Here is a 22,602-nt window from a genome sequence, read left to right as displayed (position 1 = left end):
ATGCATACATGTACTCTTCATTATTTCTGTGTGCCACATTTTGCCTGTGAATTATGTTCGTAAATGCTAATTTACGTGCGCTCTAGTTATATTAATGTGAACTTCCTATTTTTCGCTACTGTTGAACCCATACATGTTAGAGCATACCTTCTACATAATCCATCCAAATATTTCTTCTGACTCTTCTCACTACAACATGCTCTCCAGAATTCATTCTCTTATTTTTTTTATCAATATCATGCAACTAACCATATATTTCACTTCCCATATTCTACTATGTTTATAATTAGCTCCTGTAACAAAGTATTTTGATTTCATGTGCAGTTCTTATGAAAACAGAATTACAAAATTTCCTTCATTTCTTCTTTTGAGTTCCGTGTATAGAACTGTAACCTTATTATTTATCCACCTAATGGACCTATCCTCACTCGCTACATACCTTATTCATAGAATGGATAAAATTTCCAACTCAGTTTTAGTGTTATCCTGACTTCCATCATTAGGTGAAAAGAGAATATAAATTGTATTGCTCTTATTGTATAATACATTTCTAGCGAGCTGCATACTAAATTTGAATGAAAAATCCATGCTAATTTTGTTCTTGAATAAAGTTTATTCTCAAATTTGACTAAAATTTTCATAAAATGTTATTCAAATATATTTCATTTCATGTGCAGTTATTTTGAAAACAGAATTACTAATTTTTGTTTATTTCTTTGAGTTCCACCTATAAAAATATAGCCATGTTTTTTATCCATCTAATGGAGCTGTCTCAAATTTCTAAGACAAGCTTCTCCTCTTTATTCGCCTATTAAAGTTGTATCGACAATGTATTAAGCAGCTGGATTCATCTACACATCATTATAACCTGGACTAACCTGGACGTAGCACAATCAGGGTTGTAGGTATTCTCATAATGTAGACGAATGTGGTATATTTGGCATTGATTTTCTCATTTTTGGAATTTTGTAATGGTGAAAGACCATGGACCCATTGACGGCAAGGTACACTAATTTTCAAGCTTTGCGGAACATGCAGATAAGGTATGCATATGTGCGTACATATGCATAAGTGACTACGTAATATGTATATCCAGTATTTCAAGAAAATACTTGTTATCTACCTTTCCATGTGAAAGTTCTTTTCCTACTTGCACAAATGCACTCTGGCTTGTGCGGCTTCCATGTGAAAGTTTTTTTCCTACTTACACAAATGCATTCTGGCTTGTGTGGCTAGCTTCCATGTGGAAGGAATCATCGTGCAACAAACTGAGATTCCGACTACCTTTTAATTTTGTTTTCTAGCCTTCCTCGTGGTAGCATGGTAGTTTTATATGCTTCTGTTTAATCTCCTTTACAACATCCATAAGTGCGCGGTTAGGGAAGCTCTTTTTTTTGCTTGTTCTATTTGATCTCTGTTGTGCACGTTGGTATATGTGAAGGAGTTCGTATGAGACATGAGTACGTAACTATGTTTTGTCGACTATATTAGTGATTGATGACATAAGCGTGATGTCATCGTTTGTAATTTACACTAGTAGAAAAAGGGCCTATAGTCCCAGTTCGTAAGGGCCTTTAGTCCCGGTTCCTGAACCGGGACTAAAGTGTCGGTACTAATGCCCCGACCCTTTAGTCCCGGTTCAATCCAGAACCGGGACTGATGGGCCTCCACGTGGGCAGTGCGCAGAGCCCAGGCAGGAGACCCTTTGGTCCCGGTTGGTGGTACCAACCGGGACCAATAGGCATCCACGCATCAGCATTTCTGTGGCTGGGGTTTTTGTTTTTTTTGAAAGGGGGGGAGGGTTTGGGGGTTTTGGGGGGTTAATTTAGGTATTTCATATATTGTGTTAGCTAGCTATAATTAATAGAGAGAAGTGTCCTCTCTTATGTCCGTGCTTGGTCGACCCTACGTACTATACATACGTATATAGAGAAGTGATATCGACCATCTCTCCTTCTCCGAGAGATTGGTCGAACAACAAGTTCTCGTATATCTATCTGACACTACCGGCTACATATATACAATAATTATCTCTTACAAATATAATCATACGGACTCAGGGTCCACATAGAATTCTCCGTCTTCAGGGATCACGTGGTCAAGAAAGAATGCCACCAATTCCTCTTGAATTGCTCGCAGGTGAGTTGGTGCTAGGAGTTCATCCCGCTTCCGAAACATCTAATTTAAAGAAGGGGGTCAATACATATATATATGAATGAATGAAACTCAACACAAATGATGGTAATAAAATAAAATTGTGAATGTTGTTATTTACGTACTTCATATTGTTCGTCAGTGTAGCCCCGCTCACAGGTCGTGTGGCGGATGGACTCGCAAACGTAGTATACACAGAAATCATTCCCTTGTTCCTGCCACAACCACTTTACAAGAAATAAAGGTTAATCAAACTGATAAGCAAGAATGCCAAATGTTATTGATGAAACTAGCGCTTGAATGACTAGTAGATGCGCTTAAAATGCTACTATAGTACTTACTTTCGGGTGTCTAAATTGCAGCTCCTTCGCAGTCCCGGAGCTTTTCTGGTGAATTTTCTCCAAACCCTGCCGGACAAAGAAAACAATTACTTGATATATCAGGAAATGAACAAAGTTGTTGATATGGTGGATAATGATCGATTTAACTTACTTCTTGAGTATTTGAGTCATGTCTGCATAGTCCTGGGGATCTTTTCGTCTTGAGTCTAAGACGGTTACTAGTCCCTGCTCAACCTTTATCTCTAGGAGAATATAGTGGAAACTGCACACGCATGCATAACTCATCAATTACATTACTATAACTTTGACTAATATATAAGGGAAACCGAATACGCACAAGACAATAACACTCACTTGAAGTTGTAAGGAAAGAGTATTATATCTTTGTTTTCATTTATTACGAACGATCGTAGCAAGTTGGGCTCGGTAGCTGCGGCATGAAATTTAACCTGAGTTGCATCTATGAGATATGTGTTAATGAACCCAATATCACCGACTTGTCTTTTCTTCAATTCGGCGATCTTCAATCTGCATAATATAGTGAGGATGACTATAAATACATGCAATGAAAGAGCTAAGCTATATAGAGAAACTTAATGACAGAAGTAGTACTACTTACAGACAGTAGCAGGCGACCGTTGTTTTATCGAGGGCCAATTGATTGAAAAACTGATAGAACTCCTCAAATGGAATAGGCAACAGTTCAATTCCAACGAGGTCATGCTCCTTTTTAACTTTCACATACAAAGAACTCCTCCCCCCAGAGTCTCTGCAGATTTTCAAGTACCAATCATGCAATCTTCGCATCATCGTTGATAGAGATCTTTCATCTTTGACGAGAGGCTTCCCGTACTCGTATCCTTGTATCTGCATGTCCATGGGTTCATAATGTACATCGTCGGGCAGGTAATATGCAAGATTGCTATAACCGGGCACCATCCTCGGATCATTAGCGACGTTGTGGCTAGGCACCTTGAGCGGGGGGCACGATTGCTTCTCTTGTTCGCCGAGCTGGGCAATTTGTTTCCCAGCTCGTCGTTCTTTCAGCCTTTGATCACTGACAGTACCTCCCGACCGCTCCGCTTCGGCAAATTCCTTTCCAATAATGCGCTCATAGTTTCCTTTCGGCGGAGACTTCGGTGGTTTTGTCAGGGCAGCCAGAGTGCGCTTCACTTTCACCGGATCTACCTTCTCCTCCGGAGGTGGATGTCTCTTTGCTCTCAACCCTTGAAACCAATCATCCACTTCGGTTCGCGCGATCTCGGCGTTCTCCTTCGGGGTCCTCTCATATGGTAACTTCTCTGGAGTCTTCAGAGAAGGACCGAATCTGTATGTCCTCCCGCCTCTGGTTGTACTGCTAGACGCCGACCGAGCAGACGGACCGGTTGTCTTCTTTACTTGCTTACGAGGTGGAGGAGAAGGACTATGACGCGCCGGAGCAGCTGGAGCGGCGGCAGGTCTCTTCCGCCCTTGCTGACGAGGCGGAGAAGGAGGAGGCTGGCTGCTCGGGTGCGTCAGCGCAGGCGGAGAAGGAGGCGGAGTGCCGCCACGCGCCGGAGAAGGAGCCGGCCGAGGGCCCTGGTCATCACTCGCCGGAGGAGGAGGCGGTGGAGGAGGCGGAGTGCCCTGACTCACCGGAGGAGGAGGAGGAGGCGGAGGCGTCCAGTTCGGAAGGTTGATGAGCTCCTTCCACCATAGGCATGGAGTCTTCAGAGCAGACCCCAGCCGAGTCTCCCCTTCACCGGTAGGGTGGTCAAGCTGGAGGTCCTCAAATCCCTCCGTTATTTCATCCACCATCACCCTAGCATATCCTTCTGGAATCGGCCGGCAGTGAAAAGTTGCGCCGGGTTCAGTAGGATAAACAGAGCCAACAGCCGCCTTGACCTTCAAATTCATCCATTGCGTCATAAGGTGGCAATTTTGAGATTCCGTGATAGCATCCACGGGATAGCTGGCAGGAGCCGTCAAGGCATGCTCCGGCTGAAGCAGCTCGGTGGAAGCCACGCTGCTTCTGCGCTGAGATGGCGGGGTAGCTTCGGGGGAGGCTTCGGTAGTACGTTTGCTGCGATTTGCTTCTCGTTCCTCTATCGCGTCTACCCTTGCTTGCAGCGCCTGCATTTGGGTCTGCTGCACTTTTTTCCTCCTCTCATGGGATTTGTAACCGCCTGCGTCCGGAAACCCAACCTTCCACGGAATGGAGCCTGGCGTGCCTCGTGTCCATCCAGGGTGCTCAGGATTCCCGAGGGCCATTGTGAGCTCGTCGTTCTCTCTGTCTAGAAAGAACGTCCCTTCCTGCGCTGCTTCGATATACTGCTTAAGCTTCCTGACTGGTATGTTCATTTGATCGTTCGTCCAAATGCACTTCCCTGTTACAGGGTCCAAGGTTCCGCCAGCCCCGAAGAACCAAGTCCGGCAACGGTCTGGCCAGTTAATTGTCTCTGGTTCGATCCCTTTATCAACCAGATCATTCTCAGTCTTGGACCACTTAGGCCGGGCTACGAGGTAGCCACCTGACCCCGTGCGATGGTGAAGCTTCTTCTTCGCAGCATTTTGCTTGTTTGTCACTGACATCTTCTTACTCTTTTCCGATGTCTTCTGGGCCACAAATGCGGGCCAGTGATCTCTGATCTTCTCATATCTGCCCTTGAATTCTGGTGTCTCATTATTTTCGACAAACTTATTCAGCTCTTTCTTCCACCTCCTGAATAGTTCTGCCATCCTCTTAAGAGCAAAAGACTTGATTAATTTCTCTTTAACTGGGTTCTCTGGATTATCCTCTGGCGGTAGGGTGAAATTTGACTTCAACTCAGTCCAAAGATCATTTTTCTGCATATCATTGACATAAGACACCTCAGGGTCTTCTGTAGCCGGCTTAAACCATTGCTGGATGCTTATCGGGATCTTGTCCCTAACCAGAACCCCGCACTGAGCAATAAATGCGCTCTTTGTCCGGAGGGGTTCAATCGGTCGGCCGTCGGGCGCGATTGCTATGATCTCAAACTTTTCATCCGAGCTCAACTTTCTCTTCGGGCCTCGTCTCTTTACCGAAGTTGTGCTCGATCGGAGGGCTAGAAAAAAGAACAAAGACTTAATTAATATGTGTACATACCAAAACAATGAATGCATCAATCAGCTAGTCAGCACAGGCTTAACTAATATATATACCTGGCCGGACTCGGTTCGGTCACCGGAGCCGTCATCACGGTCTCCTTCTTGCACCGGCATTGGGTCACTGGAGCCGTCCTCATGTGCTTCTTCTTGCACCGGCATTAGGTCACCGTAGCCAGCTTGTTCACCCTCTCCTTCCAGACCATCGGTTTCGTTGAGAAACAACGTGACGGCATCACTTCCTTCTGCGATTATGTCCCTCAACAACGCTTCTTTTGCTTCGTCTAGGGCGGTGTCCATAGTTTCTACAAATATTTACAACATGGCAATTATTATTCAAACATGACAGATGGATATATTAGTGCCAAATGTAGATCTAGCTACCTAATCATAGTAAGCTATCGGGAGGGGGTATATATCGACAATGACGACACTACATCTATGTCCCTCGACGGCCCTCGTTCCCGATAAAAAAAAGAGGAAGAAGAAGAAAAAAAAGAGGAGAAGAAAGAATAGAGGAGAAGAACTCCTCTATTCTTTCTTGTTCTCTCTTTTTTTTTCTTCCTCTTCTTTTTTTATCCTCTTCTTCCTCTGATGTTCGAGAGGATCGCCGAGGGGTCGGGAGGTTGCCTAGTATCAAAGGATTCAGCAAAACCATGTCTTCATCATTAGGCGAAAGTAACATGTGCATGATGGTACGAAGCTCTTCAAAGTTGTTCTGGAACGGAGTCCCAGATAGGATAATTCGCTTTTTGGTACAAAGTTAAGCAAGAGCCTTCCGAATATCGCTATTTGGAAGGCCTTCGCTAACGTACCAAAAGGCAGATTATCCTATCCGGGACTCCATTCCAGAACAACTTTGCAGAACTTCGTACCAACATGCCCTGGTTACTTCCGGCTAATGATGAAGGCATGGATTTCTTCAATACTTTGACACTAGGAAACCTCTCTCGATCCCTCGGCGATCCTCGACCCCTCGAACCCTCGACGACCCTGGAACCCTCGACCCCTCAGCGATCCTCTTCTTCCTCTCATGTTTGAGAGGATCGCCGAGGGGTCGGGAGGTTGCGTAGTGTCAAAGGATTCAACAAAACCATGTCTTCATCATTAGGCGAAAGTAACATGTGCATGATGGTACGAAGCTCTTCAAAATTGTTCTGGAACGGAGTCCCAGATAGGATAATTTGTTTTTTGGTACAAAGTTCAGCAAGAACCTTCCGAATATCGCTATTTGGAAGGCCTTTGCTGAATTCGTACCAAAAGGCGGATTATCCTATCCGGGACTCCATTCCAGAACAACTTTGCAGAACTTCGTACCAACATGCCCTGGTTACTTCTGGCTAATGATGAAGGCATGGATTTCTTCAATACTTTGACACTAGGAAACCTCTCTCGACCCCTCGGCGATCCTCGACCCCTCGAACCCTCGACGACCCTGGAACCCTCGACCCCTAGACGACCCTGGAACCCTCGACCCTCGACCCTATAGAACCCTCGAACCCTCGACCCTTGACCCCTTAACGACCCTTGACCCTCTACCCTAGTTCCTGATCCTCGACCCCTCGGCGATCCTCGACACCCTCGTTCCCGATAAAAATTAAGAAGAAGAAGAAGAAGAAGAAGAAGAAGAAGAAGAAGAAGAAGAAGAAGAAGAAGAAGAAGAAGAAGAAGAAGAAGAAGAAGAAGAAGAAGAAGAAGAAAGAGGAGAACAAGAAAGGAATAGCTAGAGGAGAAGATCGAAGAAAAAAAAGAAGAAAAAAAAGAGGAGAAGAAGAGGGTTCCCTCTCGAGCTCCTCTCTAAAGCAGGCTTTCGGGCCTAACACTGCAATCTGTGCCTGTGGGCCTACTGGGCCTCCCGCGGGCCTGAATCCTGGCCCATGGTAGGGTTTCTAGTCGTATTCAGGCCGTGGGGCCCAGTAGGTGGCACTTTTTTTGTTTTTTTGTTTTTTTTGTTTCTACTTAGAACTAAATACTTATAGTTTTGTAGTGATTTCTTTTTTATTTTAGGTCACAAAAATTATAAACTTTCTCTTAGTGCCATTAGTTTTAAAATTTGAATAGTTTAAATTTGATTTTTTTAAAATTTGTGTGAATCACTAGTTTATGAATAACTTTACTATAAAAATTGATTTTTGAGTCAATCTTTTTCCTGCTATTTAATATTACTGTGTTTTATCATTATACTCAATTTGGTAATTTTAGTTAGTCATAACAAATATTATAGGGGTGAGCCCTATTTTTTTCCAGTTTTTTGTTTTGTTTTCTGCATTATTTATTTCCTTTTGTTTTTTGCTTTATTTTTTAATTCTTTTTGCTTTTAGTTTTAGAAAAATTATAAACTTTCTGTTAGTGCCATTAGTTTTCCAGCCGAACACGGCCGTGTTGTGCGCAGCGGACCCGTGCGACCACCGTGACTGCCTCGGGGGTCCTTTCTGCCTGGTCTTCGTCTTCTCCGTCGAGGAAGACACTGACGACAAGGTGGAGTATGTCACGTCGGCGTGCGTATACTCGTCGGATACCGGCACGTGGGGCGAGCTGACCTCGATGCACGTCGATTTCTTGATAGACTTTACATATTATTCGCGGGTGCTCGTTGTGAGGTCTCTGGTGTACTTCATGGCCACCGGTGGGTCGATCCTGGAGTACGATTTAGCAAGGCACGACCTGAATGTGTTCGAACCACCAGACTATGATCTACCCCACTCCGAGAGACTTAACCTCATTCTGGCAGAGGACGGTGGACTGGGAGTTAGCCAAGCGTTGGATTCACATCTCAAATTGTGGTCAAGGGAGGTAGCAAGTAACGGAACTGATGCACAATGGGTGCTAAGCCGGGTCATCGACCTGAAAAATTTGCTTCCAATGCGTGCTCTCGCTCGTGCAGATTATAGTTTGCTTGTGCTGGGCTTTGCCGAGGGAGCAAATGTCATTTTTGTCAACACGGTTGCTGGCCTCTTCACAATTGAGCTACACTCGGAGCGGGTGAGGAAGGTATGCCATAATCATGGTTTCTGTAATTTGGTTCCAGTTATCGGCTTCTACACTCCGCGTTCTAGGCTGGAAGCACTCGGAGATGAACATCATGACGTGCTGCCGCCACTGAACATTACTGAGGAGGAGGGTGGTGAGGAGGAGGATAAAACACTACAGCGGGCGCGAAAGCTGTTTGATAAGTGGTGCAAGGACATCGAAGAGGGGGGCTTCACCAACACCACTGACTTTTTCAGCCACGCCCTTGAGATCAGGTTAGGTTTCTAATCCCAAACTCCACTTATTCCAGACACTTGAGCGTTCTTTTCATGTGTCATTAGTTGATTTGAGGCTTGGACATTTGTAGTAAGTTTAGTAGGATTTATGATGTTGTATGACAAGGTTGATTAACACGTGGGTGTTTCGGCTTCATGTGTTTGATAAGTGAGCATTATGCGTGTGTTGGTATCTTAGGGATTATTCCGCTCAATTAGTCAATGTTACCTGATGACTATATTTGGAACTTGGGAGCTGGAATCTTTTGTTATGATGTCTGTACTGCGATGAGCATCAAATAAACTCCAAGTACTTGAGGATAGGTGTTATCCCGTTTGAGAAGGGTTATATTCCTCTCCAGTACTGGCTAGTTGTAAATATTTCATCACCGTGTAGTTTATTCATATGGTACTTCAGAATTTTACTTAATATTCTGTGCAAGTACTTGTCAGATGTTATAAAACTATAAATGGCAATCAACAGAACATAGTTAGCACGTCGTGTCATGAGAATGGTTGATGGAATAATTACAGTCATGTTATTCTACCTCGACAACACTCGTGGCCTTATGTTTATGTTATAACCTTAGAAAGGATGCATTCACAAATTTATTTCTTGTTTGTCGCATAGGGTTCCAGTATCGCCGGAGTCTGCTAGCACATTTTACAGATGTGGACGTGTGTTTCTATTCAAAGCTATGAAGGCAACCAATCCTTCCAGAAATGGTTGGAAGAGTTCGTCAAATGAAGAATCAATCAAAAGTACGGCTACAGCCAGCAAAGACGATACTGAGGGCTCAGAGGCCTTTTGTAGCAATGCTGAGCAAGCACCTTCAGAGAAAGTTGATGCTGAAGAAGGTATACTGTATATCACTTCCACCACCGTGGGGTGAGAAACATCGCTCAACTTTACATGTTCTCTAGTTTTTTTTATGGAATGGTTTCTTAGAGAAAGCCGCTGTATGAATGGTTTCCAGAGTGTGCTACTGCACAAGATAGTTATATGGACTGAAAAGCCATAATTTGCCTTTTTTATCTATGTAGTTGACAACCCTTTATTGATTACCATCATTTCTCATGGTCTGTTCATGCGTACTAATTACTGAAGAGTATACCCAATAAACAACCAATCAGTACTGTGCTCATGCTAATGCAAAGTAATAGTTTCGTCTTGGACTTGAATTGTTTGCCTTTCTGGAAGACTCTAAAATCCTCATCAACATTTCACATGTGACCATATAATAAAATGTTGTTTTGCTAATTGTTCTTATAGTGTAATTTGCACCAGATGATGTTGTAAAACTGCTCACGGAAAAGTTTTTATGGGTTCACTATATTTTAGTTGGATGTGTGTCTTGTGCTGCCAGCTATTTGCCTCCTTTTCCCCTTACTTTTACGGTTGGAATGACAAGGCTAAAATATTAGTAGATATGGATGTATGATTCACTGTGTTCATTTGACTTCACTGTAGCAACCATGTGTTACAAAATCTAAGCAACATTAAATTGTTGGTTTCTTACATACCATCAAAATTCCAACTATTTGCTTTTAGATGTACTAATGTAGTATATGGTTATAGTATACTGATTAGGTTCAGGAAAAATGCTTTCTTCTTTCTATGGTAAATTCTGATATAGTCATTGGTTAGGGAAAAACTTGAATGGCAAAGATCAGGAAGATGAGAATGTGGCAGGCGGTGGTGACGATTCTGATTTGGATCTGGCCTGGAAAATGTTGAATGTTGCAAGAGCGATAATCACCAGGAGCCCTGACATGACAATGGAGAAAGTTAATATATATCATGCTCTAGCTGAAGTCTGCAAGAAAAGAGGTAACCTCAGTTAATTTCATTACTAGCTAGTGTGTTAGCCTGGTGAATGGTCATCCATGGCCTTAAATTTGATTTTTACTTTTGCAGAGGACAGGGATAACACAATTGGTTACTACTTTAAAGCTTTAGCCATCTTGGAGCATTTGGTTAGGCCTGACCATATTCGGATTGTTATCCTGTATCCTCTTCGTGGTGATTCATTATCATGTATATTTTCACTTTTTATATTAACTCTGATATGTTGTTTGTCATTATAAGTATAAATACAAATACATAGTTGATTTCATAGCAACAAATTTATTATGAATAATTATTTTATATTATTTTGTTCGCATCCATTTACCGTCGCGCTAAGTGTTATCCAGCTTAAGGCATTGGTAAGTTAATTCCACATATATTTTAAAATCATATTGAAGATGGAGTTAACATATCTATACAATATGATTTGAATTAATAACTAAGCACCATTATTGTCTATGACATACAAAATAATAGAATTTTGTGCTAATCTCCATCTCCTCTCTAGCATTTCTCACCCCTTGGTCTCTATCGTTCATACTAAACCTTGATTATTCATGCATAAACCTTGTGTTCTCCTTCACTTGTTTCATCAATAAGCATAATCTTGTTATTTCTTTTGGTTGGTGTAGTCTTATGCTTTCATATTCTTCCATTTATGCTAATATTTTGCTTGTTGTATAGGTGGACTTGTTCATCTAAGGCAATGTAGTTATCGGTCTATATTTAGTGGAAACTGCTCAAACAGTATCTCCTGTCCACAATGGTGATTGTGTTCTTTCTAAACACGCCAATGCTAAGGAAAATAGCTTATTATACTTGGCATATTTTTTTGGCGGAAATGGCATAAATTGTTTCTTTCATTCTTTACTCTTGCACAACACTCTCTCTTGTACGACATGCTCACACATGTGCACATCGTAAATGGTGTCAATCGAACTTTCCTTACTAAATGTCATACATGCTAAAAAGTCGTCATGCATACATATACTCTTCTACTATTTCTGTGTTCCACATTAATTATGTTAGTAAATGCTAATTCAAGTGTGCTCTAGTTATATTAATGTGAACCTCCTATTTTTGCTACTGCTGAACCCATACATGTTAGAGCATAACCCATATATACTCCCTATATCAACACACGGTAAGCCTTCAACATAATTCATCCAAATATTTCTTCTCACTCTTCTCATTACAACATGCTCTCCAGATTTCGTTCTCCTATTTTTTAATTGATATCATGCAACTAAGTATATATTCCATATTCTACTATATTTATATTTAACTCCTATAATAAAAATATTCCATTACGCGTAATTCATTCGACTACATTTTGCTAACATTATTGTACATCAGATACATTATTGGTCCTATCTCACTACATAACTTATTCATAGAATGGAATTAAATTAACAACTTGGTTTTAGTGTTATCCTGACTCCCAGCATTAGTTCAAAAGTGAATGATATACATGCCAAATTTGATGAACATCAATGCTAATTTCTTCTAATTTATTAGTCTAAATTTTACAACAAAGAAAACAGTACTCTCAAATTTGATAAAATGTTATTCAAATATTTTGATTTCATGTGTAGTTCTTATGAAAAGCAGAATTATTAATTTTTTCCTTCAGTTCTTTTGAGTTCCGCGTATAAAAATATAACCTTATTCTTTATCCACCTAATAGACCTATCCTCACTCGCTACATACCTTATTCATAGATTGGAATAAAATTACAAACTCAGTTTTAGTGTTATCCCGACTTCCGTCGTTAGGTGAAAAGAGAATATAAATTGTATTACTCTCATTGTATAAATACATCTCTAGCAAACTGCATACTAAATTTGTATGAAAAATCCATGCTAATTTTTATTTTCAAATTTGAGCAACAATTTCATACAATGTTAGTCAAATATTTTGGATTTCATGTGTCGTTCTGTTGTAAACAGAATTGCTGATTTTTCTTTCTTTCTTTGAGTCCCTAGTATAGAAGTATAGCCGGTGTTTTTATCCATCTAATGGAGCTGTCTCAAATTTCTAAGACAAATTTATCCTCTTTTTTCACCTAGTAATGTTGTATCGATAATGGATTAAGCAGTTGGATTCATCTACCCATCGCTATAACCTGGATGTAGCACAATCAGGGTTGTAGATTATCTCGGAATGTAAACGAATGTGGCATATTTGACATTGATTTTCTCATATTTGGAATTTTGTAATGGTGAAAGACCATGCACCCATCTACGGCAACATCGGCAAGGCATTAGAAGACCATGCAAACATGTAGATAATGTATGAGTACATATGTTCGTACATATGCATAAGTGACTACGTATTATGTATTGTTATCTACATTTCCATGTGAATTTTTTTCCTACTTGCACAAATGCACTCTGGCTTGGTTGCTAGCTTCATATGGAAGGAATCATCGTGCAACAAACTGAGATTTTGGCTAGCTTCTAATTTCTTTTCTAGCCTTCCTCGTGATAGCATGGTAGTTGTATATGCTTCCATTTAATCTCCATTACACCATGGATAAGTGCGCGGTTAGACAAGCTCTTCTTTTTGTTTTTTTATTTGATTTCTGTTGTGCATGTTGGTATATGCGAAGGAGTTTGTATGAGGCGTGAGTACGTGACTATGTTTTGCCCACTATATTATTGATCGAAGACATAAGTATGATTTCACCGTTTGTAATTTAGGATGCCTATATGAAATCAGATTGCACCACGGTTACCAGCCAAACATGTCCAAACAGGCTCGTTCCGAATTAAATGTTTGTACGTGACACATTTGACCTGTTTGTCCATAACAATGTTAATACGTATAACATTTATATCTTTGAAGCTCGTCTGTTAATGTCTAAACTTAATGTTTAAAATAATTAATCTTTGCAGGCTAATGTGGTGGCTCTATTTTCCCTTCGTATTGTGCTTTTCGTTTGTAATAGATACTTTGCATTTGAGCTCAATTCTTCCTTTATTGATTACCTTAATTCAGTTCCAGAAATGCCTGCATATGTGTGGCCTTCGAGTTAGCATCCAAGGCTGGGGATGCAATCCCATATTGTGCAAAGGCTATTTCAGTATGCAAGTCAGCATACAGAATCTGAAAAACGTCAAGGAAGCGTTGTTGGCTGATAATAATGTTTACACATCTGCTGCTGAAGGAAGCTCAGGAAATCGCAGTCCAGAAGATGAGATATCTTTTCTTACTAGAGTATTGGCTCGACTCCAGAAGAAGGTGAGCAAAATGGACTTTATTCATGTTATCGGTTTGGTTTTGCCCATGAATCTAGTGCTCTGTGAATGTAGAAGATGTTTTTCCTTGCTTGTAAGGAACAATGATATCTCTTAATTGTTTTTATTTAGCTTAAAGGACTGGAGCAAGCAATGTCAACCCCAAGCTCTGGAGTAGATAGGACTATGAAGAAGGTTGTCTCAATGCCGAGTCAGGAGCAGAACGTCAAGAATACTGTGGAAGGTGCTGCATCTTTGACTTCTTCACAGATGGCCGGATCAAACCACAGCTTCCGTTCCCCAACTATGTGTACAGCAGCAACAACAGGAAGCATCGGAAGTGGTGTAATGTACGTTGGGATTGTTAGCACATGCATGAAACAGCTAATGAGAAGTATGCGCCTTCTCCAAAGATTTTTGCAGCGGATGATTCATCATCCGTGAAAGAAATATGATATCAGCTAGATAGACGATCTGAAACTACCAAGATATGCCTGGGATGTCCTGACAAGATGTTACTAGTCCCTGCTCATTGTGTTCCCTCAATGATCAATACTTATCTGTTGAATTGTATAAAAGTGGGAAGATAGAAGTTGTTGTCATTCAGCATTTGATCTGGTTACTAGATATTTGATCTGATCATCAGCGGCTCTCTGCAGCGAGATGCCCATCCATTGATTTGTTGTTTCCAGTGATACCTTCCCATCGCCTTCTGTTGTGGTCTTGTGGATATACAAGTTGTTTGTCGTGCTCCGCAAAACCTTATGTTGTTTGAACTTTACTGTGATGTATCGATCTGCTAGAGGAGGAGGCCTTGCGTACATATCAGCTGTACTAATATCTCAGTCTGCTGCTGATAATGTGCAGCAAGTGCTAAGCTGATGTGCACCAGAAAACAACCAAAACTGGATCACTTGGTCAATAGAAAGCGACCAAGATTGGATCACTTGTGCATCAATATATTATTTTGAATTTTTTAAGTTATGGTGCATTTGTTCCCAGTCATTTATGGTCTACATGTTGCATCTGTTGCAAGATCTTTCCCTCTGTTTCTTAGCATTATGATTTTCTACTCCTGCTAATTTTCAGAGACAAGCAGTATTTTCTACTCTTAGAGGAGTTGGCAAATCAGTTATACTAGTATCTCAATCTGCTGCTAATGTGCAGCAAGTAACATCATTTGAGAAACATTTACGGTCTAATTCAATCTTTTACTGTTTAAAAAATGTTTTTCTGTTCTTGCTAATTCTGAGAGGCATACTAGTGACAGTGGCGCAGATCCAACTGTCAAGTGGGGAGCACGCCTCAAACCAGATTAGGTGGCACGCACGGTGAATCACCATCCCTTTTACCGTGTGTGCGACACCTTGCTAGTGAATAGTGATGCGCCACGGTAAAAGAGTGTTATCAGTAAAGCCTGCCATGACAAGATGTGTACGCCCCGGGTCACATACCCATGTATTTAGTGTGATAGGTACATGTACTGTACATATTCTGTTGTAGCCATTGGGGTGACCCCTTATGAGTATAAAATGAGGCCCAAGCTATGTATATAATGGTTGAACTCCTAAGAGTTTATGTCCCATGCACCACTGCACTTTCTTTGGCCCGACAAGAAAAGTTCATCGTTCTAACTTCTAGTTCATCACATCCAGCAATACAATTTAGCAGGACGTAGGGTTTTACACTTTTCCAGCTGCCCGAACCTGGGTAAGAACCACGATGTCGTAGATAGAGGGCTTGAGCTTGTTAGTGCCCCAACACCGAACCAAAAAGGGGGCGTCTCTCGTCCCTGATGCCGTGTTTTGCACACGCAACACCAAAGGTCTGCCCGGGTGCGCATCGAACGAAACGAGGTGATGGAAACTGCGCGGTCGATGGCGATGCAACGATGATGGCATTAGTTTTTTGCTGGAACCAGTGCCCAACTTTTTACCACCGGCGTTAATTTTTGCTGGAACGATCACCCAATTTTGCTACCACCCGACATTTTGGTTTGTTGGAACCAACGCCCAATTTTGAATTTTTTCTACCATCATTTTTTTTGGTTTGCTAGAACCAGCGCCCAATTTTTGCTATCATCGATGTTTTTGGTTTTGGTGGAATCAACGCCAATTTTGCAATTTTGATGCCGCCGGCGTTTTGCTTTGCTGGAACCAGCACCATCGCCAATTTTGCTTCCACTGCCGTTGGTTGTGAGCCATGATGTCCTCAACATTGATTCTACAGGGAGGGGGTGGGCGCAACACCGGCGAGGGGCGAGCGTAGGAGGCGACTGTGATGGCAAGTCACCCTGTGCATTTTTAAACCAAATCGAAAAATATACCTAATATAAACCAAACCAAATTTATTGTTTTTATGTTTTATGGTTTCGGTATGGTATGAACTTTTCATACCATTTTGAATTCTGATTTTTTATGGTATATACCGAAAAACCGAACGGTTTACCGAATAAACCAAAGTAAAAAAATGCACTCCCTCTGTCTGGAAATACTTGTCAGGGCAATGGATGTATCTAGATGTGTTTTAGGTCTAGATACATCCATTTTTATCCATTTCTCTGACAAGTATTTCTGGACGGATGGAGTATATATCTTGGGAAGAACAACCATACAAGCAGTCACTTTTCGTACATAAGCTAGATTTCGTGTGAGGAACGTCTATTTTTTCTTATATACTTCTCTTCATAAGAATGCTAAGCATGTCCATAACCGCGTGGTATTCCTCTTCGGCGTCATCTTCTTCGAGGACGACTCCGACGACGAGCAATATGTCACGTCGGCATGCGTATACTCATCGGAGACTGCCGCCTGGGGCGAGCTGACCTCGTTGCACGGCGAGTTCGGCAACTTTGAATACTTTTCCAGCGTGCTCGTTAGGAGGTCTCTACTCTACTTCATGTCTGACGTTAAGGTTATCCAAGAGTATGACTTGGTCAGGCACAGCCTAGCTGTGTTTAACCCTCCCAACTTGTGCGAGTTCAACACCGAGGAGAGAATTAACCTCATGCTGGCCGAGGATGGTGGACTGGGAGTCTGCGAAGACTTGGATCAACATCTGAAATTGTGGTCAAGGGTGCTGAGTGACGGCGCCGATGCCCGATGGGTACTGAGCCGGGTCATCAACCTGAATGTTTTGCTTCCAAATGATGCTTTTGCGAATGCAACTAGTTCAGTGCAAGTGTTGGGATTTGCCGAGGGAGTGAATGTCATTTTCATTAACACAGCTGCTGGCCTCTTCTCAATCGAACTATACAATCAGAGCGGGCAAGGAAGGTATTCGAATATCATGACTTCTGTAATCTGATTCCAGTTGTCAGCTTCTACACTCCACATTCTCCACTAGAGCTGGCACAGGAGCTGTTCAGTAAGGGGTGCAAGGCTGTTGAGGAGAGGGACTTCACCAACGCCATTAACTGCTTCAGGCGCGCTCTCAAGATCAGGTTAGGGTTCTACTCTTAAATTCTGCTTCTTCTCCAAGACAGGTACAGGTTGTAGCGTATGTACGGATGGATTGTGTACAATAGTAACTTTCAATTAGTTCAGTGCTCTATTCATCTGTCCTTAGTTACATTAATCCTTTGACATTTGTAGTTAGTTTAGTACTCCCTCTGTCCCATAATATAAGAGCGTTTCTGACACTACACTAGTGTCAGAAACGTTCTTATATTATGGGACGGAGGGAGTAGTATTTAAGATGTTCTACGACAAGGTGATTACCAAGGGGTGGTGTTTTGGTCTCATGTGTTGATAAGCGTGACGGTATGTGTTGATTTTGAGGGATTAGCGAGTCCAACGATTAGCCAGTGTGATTGTTACCTAATAAAAATACCTGGGAGTTGGGGCCTCTCATCTTCCGTTAACCATTATGATGTCTGTACTGTGACGAGTATTATATCAGAGTCTCAATACTTGAGGGATATGTATTATCCTATTTGAGAAGTGTTATATTCCTCTCCAGTATTTGCTAGATGCAATAATTTCTTCGATGTACAGTTTATAAGTATGCACGGTACTTCAGAATCTGCGACAAGCACTAGTTAGTTGTTATGAAAGACGGCCAACATGACACAGTTAGCACCATGTGTCTAGAAAATGGTTGTGTTGTTATATCTTGGATTACATTAACGTTCATGGCCTTACTGTTATGTTATAACCTAGCTTAAAAACGAGACACTGACAAATTTATATCATTTGTGTCACATAGGGTTCTACATTATGGTGTACTTGCTCCGGAGTGTGCCAGCACATTTTATAGATATGGAAGTGCCTTGCTAAGCAAAGCTCTTGAAGCGACCAATGCTTTGGGTAGTGTTTCAAAGGGTGCACCAAATGAAGAATCAGTCAAAAGTACAGCTACAACTGGCAAAAATGATGCTGCAGGGAGCTCAAAGGCCTCTAGTAGCAATACTGAGCATGTTCCATCTTTGGAGAAAGGTTATTCTGAAGGTAATGCTGTATATCTCTTAAACCACTGTTGGGTGAAATATATTGCTGCATTTTTCATTGTTCTCTGGATTTTGTATTGAGATTCTCTTGTATGGAATGGTTTCTGAGGAAGCTGGATGATTAGTTGACCCCACAGTTTAACGTGACACTGCTACTGCCCCAGACAGTCATGTACACTGAAAGCCATTGTTATGCCTTTTTATCTATATAGTTGATGCCATCTTTGGGAATGAAGGTCATTGCCACTTTTCGAAATATTTGTAATGATTTTAAATTTTGAGCTTAGCGGTTTAGAGAACTGGCTGATAAGGTTGCTTCCATATCATGTCAGGAATACCTCTCCTCATGGCTTGCTTTGCCTTTGTAAACCTCGGCCTAATGGCCACGTTTGAGTAATATATATACATGTTTCGATCCTCCCCCCTGACCCCTCCAAAAAATCTATATAGTTGACAACTTCGAGATTCCTACTAATACAATTGTTCCTCATCGTTTGTTCACGTCTGCTGAAGAGTATTAAAAACTGCTAATCAGTACTGTAATCATTCGAATGCAAACTAATAGTCTTGTTGGAACTTGAACTGTTTGCTGTTCGAAGTACTCTCAAATTCTCGTCATTATTTCATTTGAGACCATTTAAACAATGGTGTTTTACTAAAAAAAATAAGGTGCAATCTTTATACAAGATGATCTTGAAGGAAACAAAAAAAAAATTGCTTTTACTGCTCACAGGAAAGCTTGTTATGGGTTGACCATATTTTGAATGTGTGTTCTCATGCTGTATGTCAGCTAATTGCCTTCTACACTTGTATTTACTTCTGGGTTTTTTTTGTACACGTGGAATCGCAATGCCAGACTTAATAGGTTTTTATCTATGAATCACTGGCTTTATTCTACTTATTCTACATGAGAGTTCCTCCTTTTAGCAATTATGTGTTAAAAAAACTAACCAATGATATGAATAGCTGGTGCTTTACATTTCCACCAAAATTCTTACTATTTGTTTTTAAATGCACTGATATATGATCACAGTATGCTTATAAAGTTTGATCTGTATGCATCTCATTGCTTCAGCATTTCAATAGCATAATGATTTTCCATTCTTATTGTGCCTTTCTCTTGGGCTGTGTGCATCCTTGATGGAGAAGCTAGAGTAATAAAAAAACTTCCATGTTCTAACTCTGTATGCATAATGATTGTTTGTCATGTTTATTGATCAGCCCCTGTTAGTTGTTACTGCATAAGAGTTCCTCCTTTTAGCCATTATGTGTTACAAAAGCTAAGCAATGCTGTGAATAACTGGTGCTTTACATTTCCATCAAAATCCCAACTATTTACTTTCAAATGAACTAATGTACTATATGACCATGGTCGATAGGTTATGCATTTGTATGCATCTCATTGCTTTTGTTGCTATTTTTCTTTTGTGAATAGTCCAATAGTACAACGATTGTTTGTCGTGTTCATTGTGCTTTTCATCTTGGGCTGTGCATCCTCGACTGAGAGGTCTGGAGTAATGAAAAAATCTTCCATTTTCTAAATATGTATGTTTTTCTTCTTTCTCTGGATGCTGATATAGTCGTTGGTTAGGGAAATACTTGAATGCAAGAGATCAGGAGGATAGGAAAATGACAGGCAGTGAAGGTTCTGGTTTGGATCTGGCGTGGAAAATGTTGAATATTGCACGAAAGATAGTTGTGAAGAGCCCGGACGAGACAATGGAGAAAGTTGACATATTTTATGCTCTAGCTCACTAGTGCAGAACCGGGCAATAGCACCGATTCGTAAGGCCCTTTAGTGCCGGTTCCATAACCGGCACTAAAGTGTGGTCACTAAAGAGCCCCCCCCCCCTTTAGTATCGGTTCAGCACGAACCGGTGCTAAAGGCCAACCACGTGGCACGAGGCAGCTCCGGGGGCAGGGAGCCCTTTAGTGCCGGTTGGTAACACCAACCGGTATTAAAATGTTGGGGGGGTTTTAGGTTTATGATTTCTTTTTCATTTAATTTTGTGTTTTCCATTTAATTCTTTTTCATTTGCTGGTATTTTACGATACTACACATTGTACACGTTATGCAATGCATATATATATATATATATATATATAGAATTTCTAGTAGAACCGATCATATATATATATATATATATATATATATATATATATATATATATCATCAAATGTGTCTTAAACCACCCTATTAATTAATTCAGACATACACACATGTATATATATACACAATTAGATAGCTATATACAATTTCTCCTACAATGTTGCTTTCGGAGCCAGTGGCATTAGCCTAATTAGTGCCTTCGGAGAACGATATGACAATTGGAAGTGGTTCTTCATGGGGGCGGTAGCGGGTAATAGTATTCTTCCTTCAGATCTATGACCTGGTCGAGCAAAAATTCGCATATTTCCTCTTGAAGTGTTTGTACGCGCTCCGTTTCTAGGAGCTTGTGCCGCACCTCTGTGAACTGTTAAGAAGGAGATCATTATGCATGTGTATTAGTTGTGTGACTAGATATCGATAATGGTGTAAAAATTGTGAATAATGTTGTGACAAACGTACCCATTCCTGTCTTCGAGATCTGCTCCTTTCAGATGTCATCATGCAAATGTTCTCGCAAACGCAGTATGCACACAGATCAGTCCCCTGCGCCTGCTGAAGGGCCTTTACGAGAATGGAATTTGATCAGATAATAATTAATCAAGCATGATAATTAAAGAGATGGCAGCTAGCTAGCTAGCTAGTACTACTTAATTACTTACCTTTGGTCGAAACCATTTCAGCTTTTGTTTCCATTGGCCTGGAGTGACGCTGATGAACCTTGCCCAAGCCCTGCCCGCCGACAAAGAAAATGAATAAAGGGGTTATTAAATAGTTCATATCAGGAAATGACGAACTAAATAGGCCGAGATATATAGTTAATAATGATTGAAATTACCTGATGACTATCCCAAACAAGATGTTGTAGTCAGTTTTTATTTTGAGTAGTGAGTCCAGTATTTCAACTGTTTCGGCGTCAACTTTAATGATACACAAGATCCAGTAAAATCTGCATGCACACACGTTTGCATGTCTTAATTCAGCGGGCATATGTAAGCAAAAACATGCAGCTAGCTAGTAGGCAAAAATAGAGAATTTTTAGTACAAGACAGTGTGACTCACTGGAAGTTGTAAGGAAGTAGTATATCTTCATTGCTATTGAGGCACTTCAAGAACTGTAGCATGCTGTCCTCTACACTTTTTTCATGATATGGATCTATTTTCCATGTGTATTCATTAATGGTGTTTGGGTCAATGAACCCAATGCCATAACGTCCACCTTTTTTCATTTCATACATCTTCATCCTGCACAATACCACAGAAAAGAATATAGTGAGGATAGTTACAGGTAATGATTGATCAAAAGGATCACTATAGCTAGCTTGAGACTTAAATTACAGAAAGAAATCACTTACAGACAATAGCAACTGACGATAGATTTGTCGAGTGCGTCTTGATTGTATAACTGAAACAGTTCAGAATACTCAACGGCCACAGTTTTCTCATGGTAGTAATGATCCTTCTTGACATTCACCATGAGGGACTCTCGATTGGAACTCTTGATAATGTCCATGTACCATTGATGCAATTCATACATTCTCGTTGGGAGCTTCTTGACCTCGTCTGGCTTGACCAAAGGTTCGCCCAGGACATATTTCTGTTTTATTTCCTCCTCTGTAAGCACAGGCATCGGCTCGACCTCGAGGAGTTGTCCAACAGTGATATTGAGAATTTTAGCCTGCATTATATGCTCCACGGTTATTACCACATTGCTCACCTCGGGAACATAAACTTTTGCCCACAAGAATATTGGGTGCGCGTACTCTCACGTGTTGTTGGCACAACAAGCGAGGGGATCGATTGCGCCGCCTGTTCTCCCAGTTGGGGAACGGGTTTCCCGTATTTTTTGACAGCTGCTTGTTGTTTGCTCGAGCTTGAGCTCGCCTCCCTCTGTAGACGTGCTCGATTTAACTTCCTGATCTGGCGCTCATAGTCTGTGTCAACAGGCTTCGGAGCTGGTTGTTGAGCCATACGAATGAAGTGGTCAATCGTTTCCTCAGGCACTTTCTTCCTTGGCGGCGGTGGCGGTTTCGGTGCAAAATGGGCTTCCACCTCGGCCTTCGATATGGCTGCGTTTTCCTCCTCGGACTTGTCATAAGGCCTCTGCTGAAG

At 41.3% G+C, this 22,602-nt stretch overlaps 1 pseudogene; it reads left to right on the top strand.

Annotated features, from left to right (window-relative positions):
* Nucleotides 1-971: 971 nt before the first annotated feature.
* Nucleotides 972-16,142, top strand: LOC123084163 (uncharacterized; annotated as a pseudogene).
* The last annotated feature ends 6,460 nt before the right edge of the window (nucleotides 16,143-22,602 follow it).

Source organism: Triticum aestivum, chromosome 4A (genome assembly GCF_018294505.1).
Source record: "Triticum aestivum cultivar Chinese Spring chromosome 4A, IWGSC CS RefSeq v2.1, whole genome shotgun sequence".
NCBI classification, from domain to species: Eukaryota; Viridiplantae; Streptophyta; class Magnoliopsida; order Poales; family Poaceae; genus Triticum; species Triticum aestivum.
The sequence above is the reverse complement of the archived record's forward strand: the minus strand, read 5'-3'. Positions and strand labels throughout refer to the sequence as shown.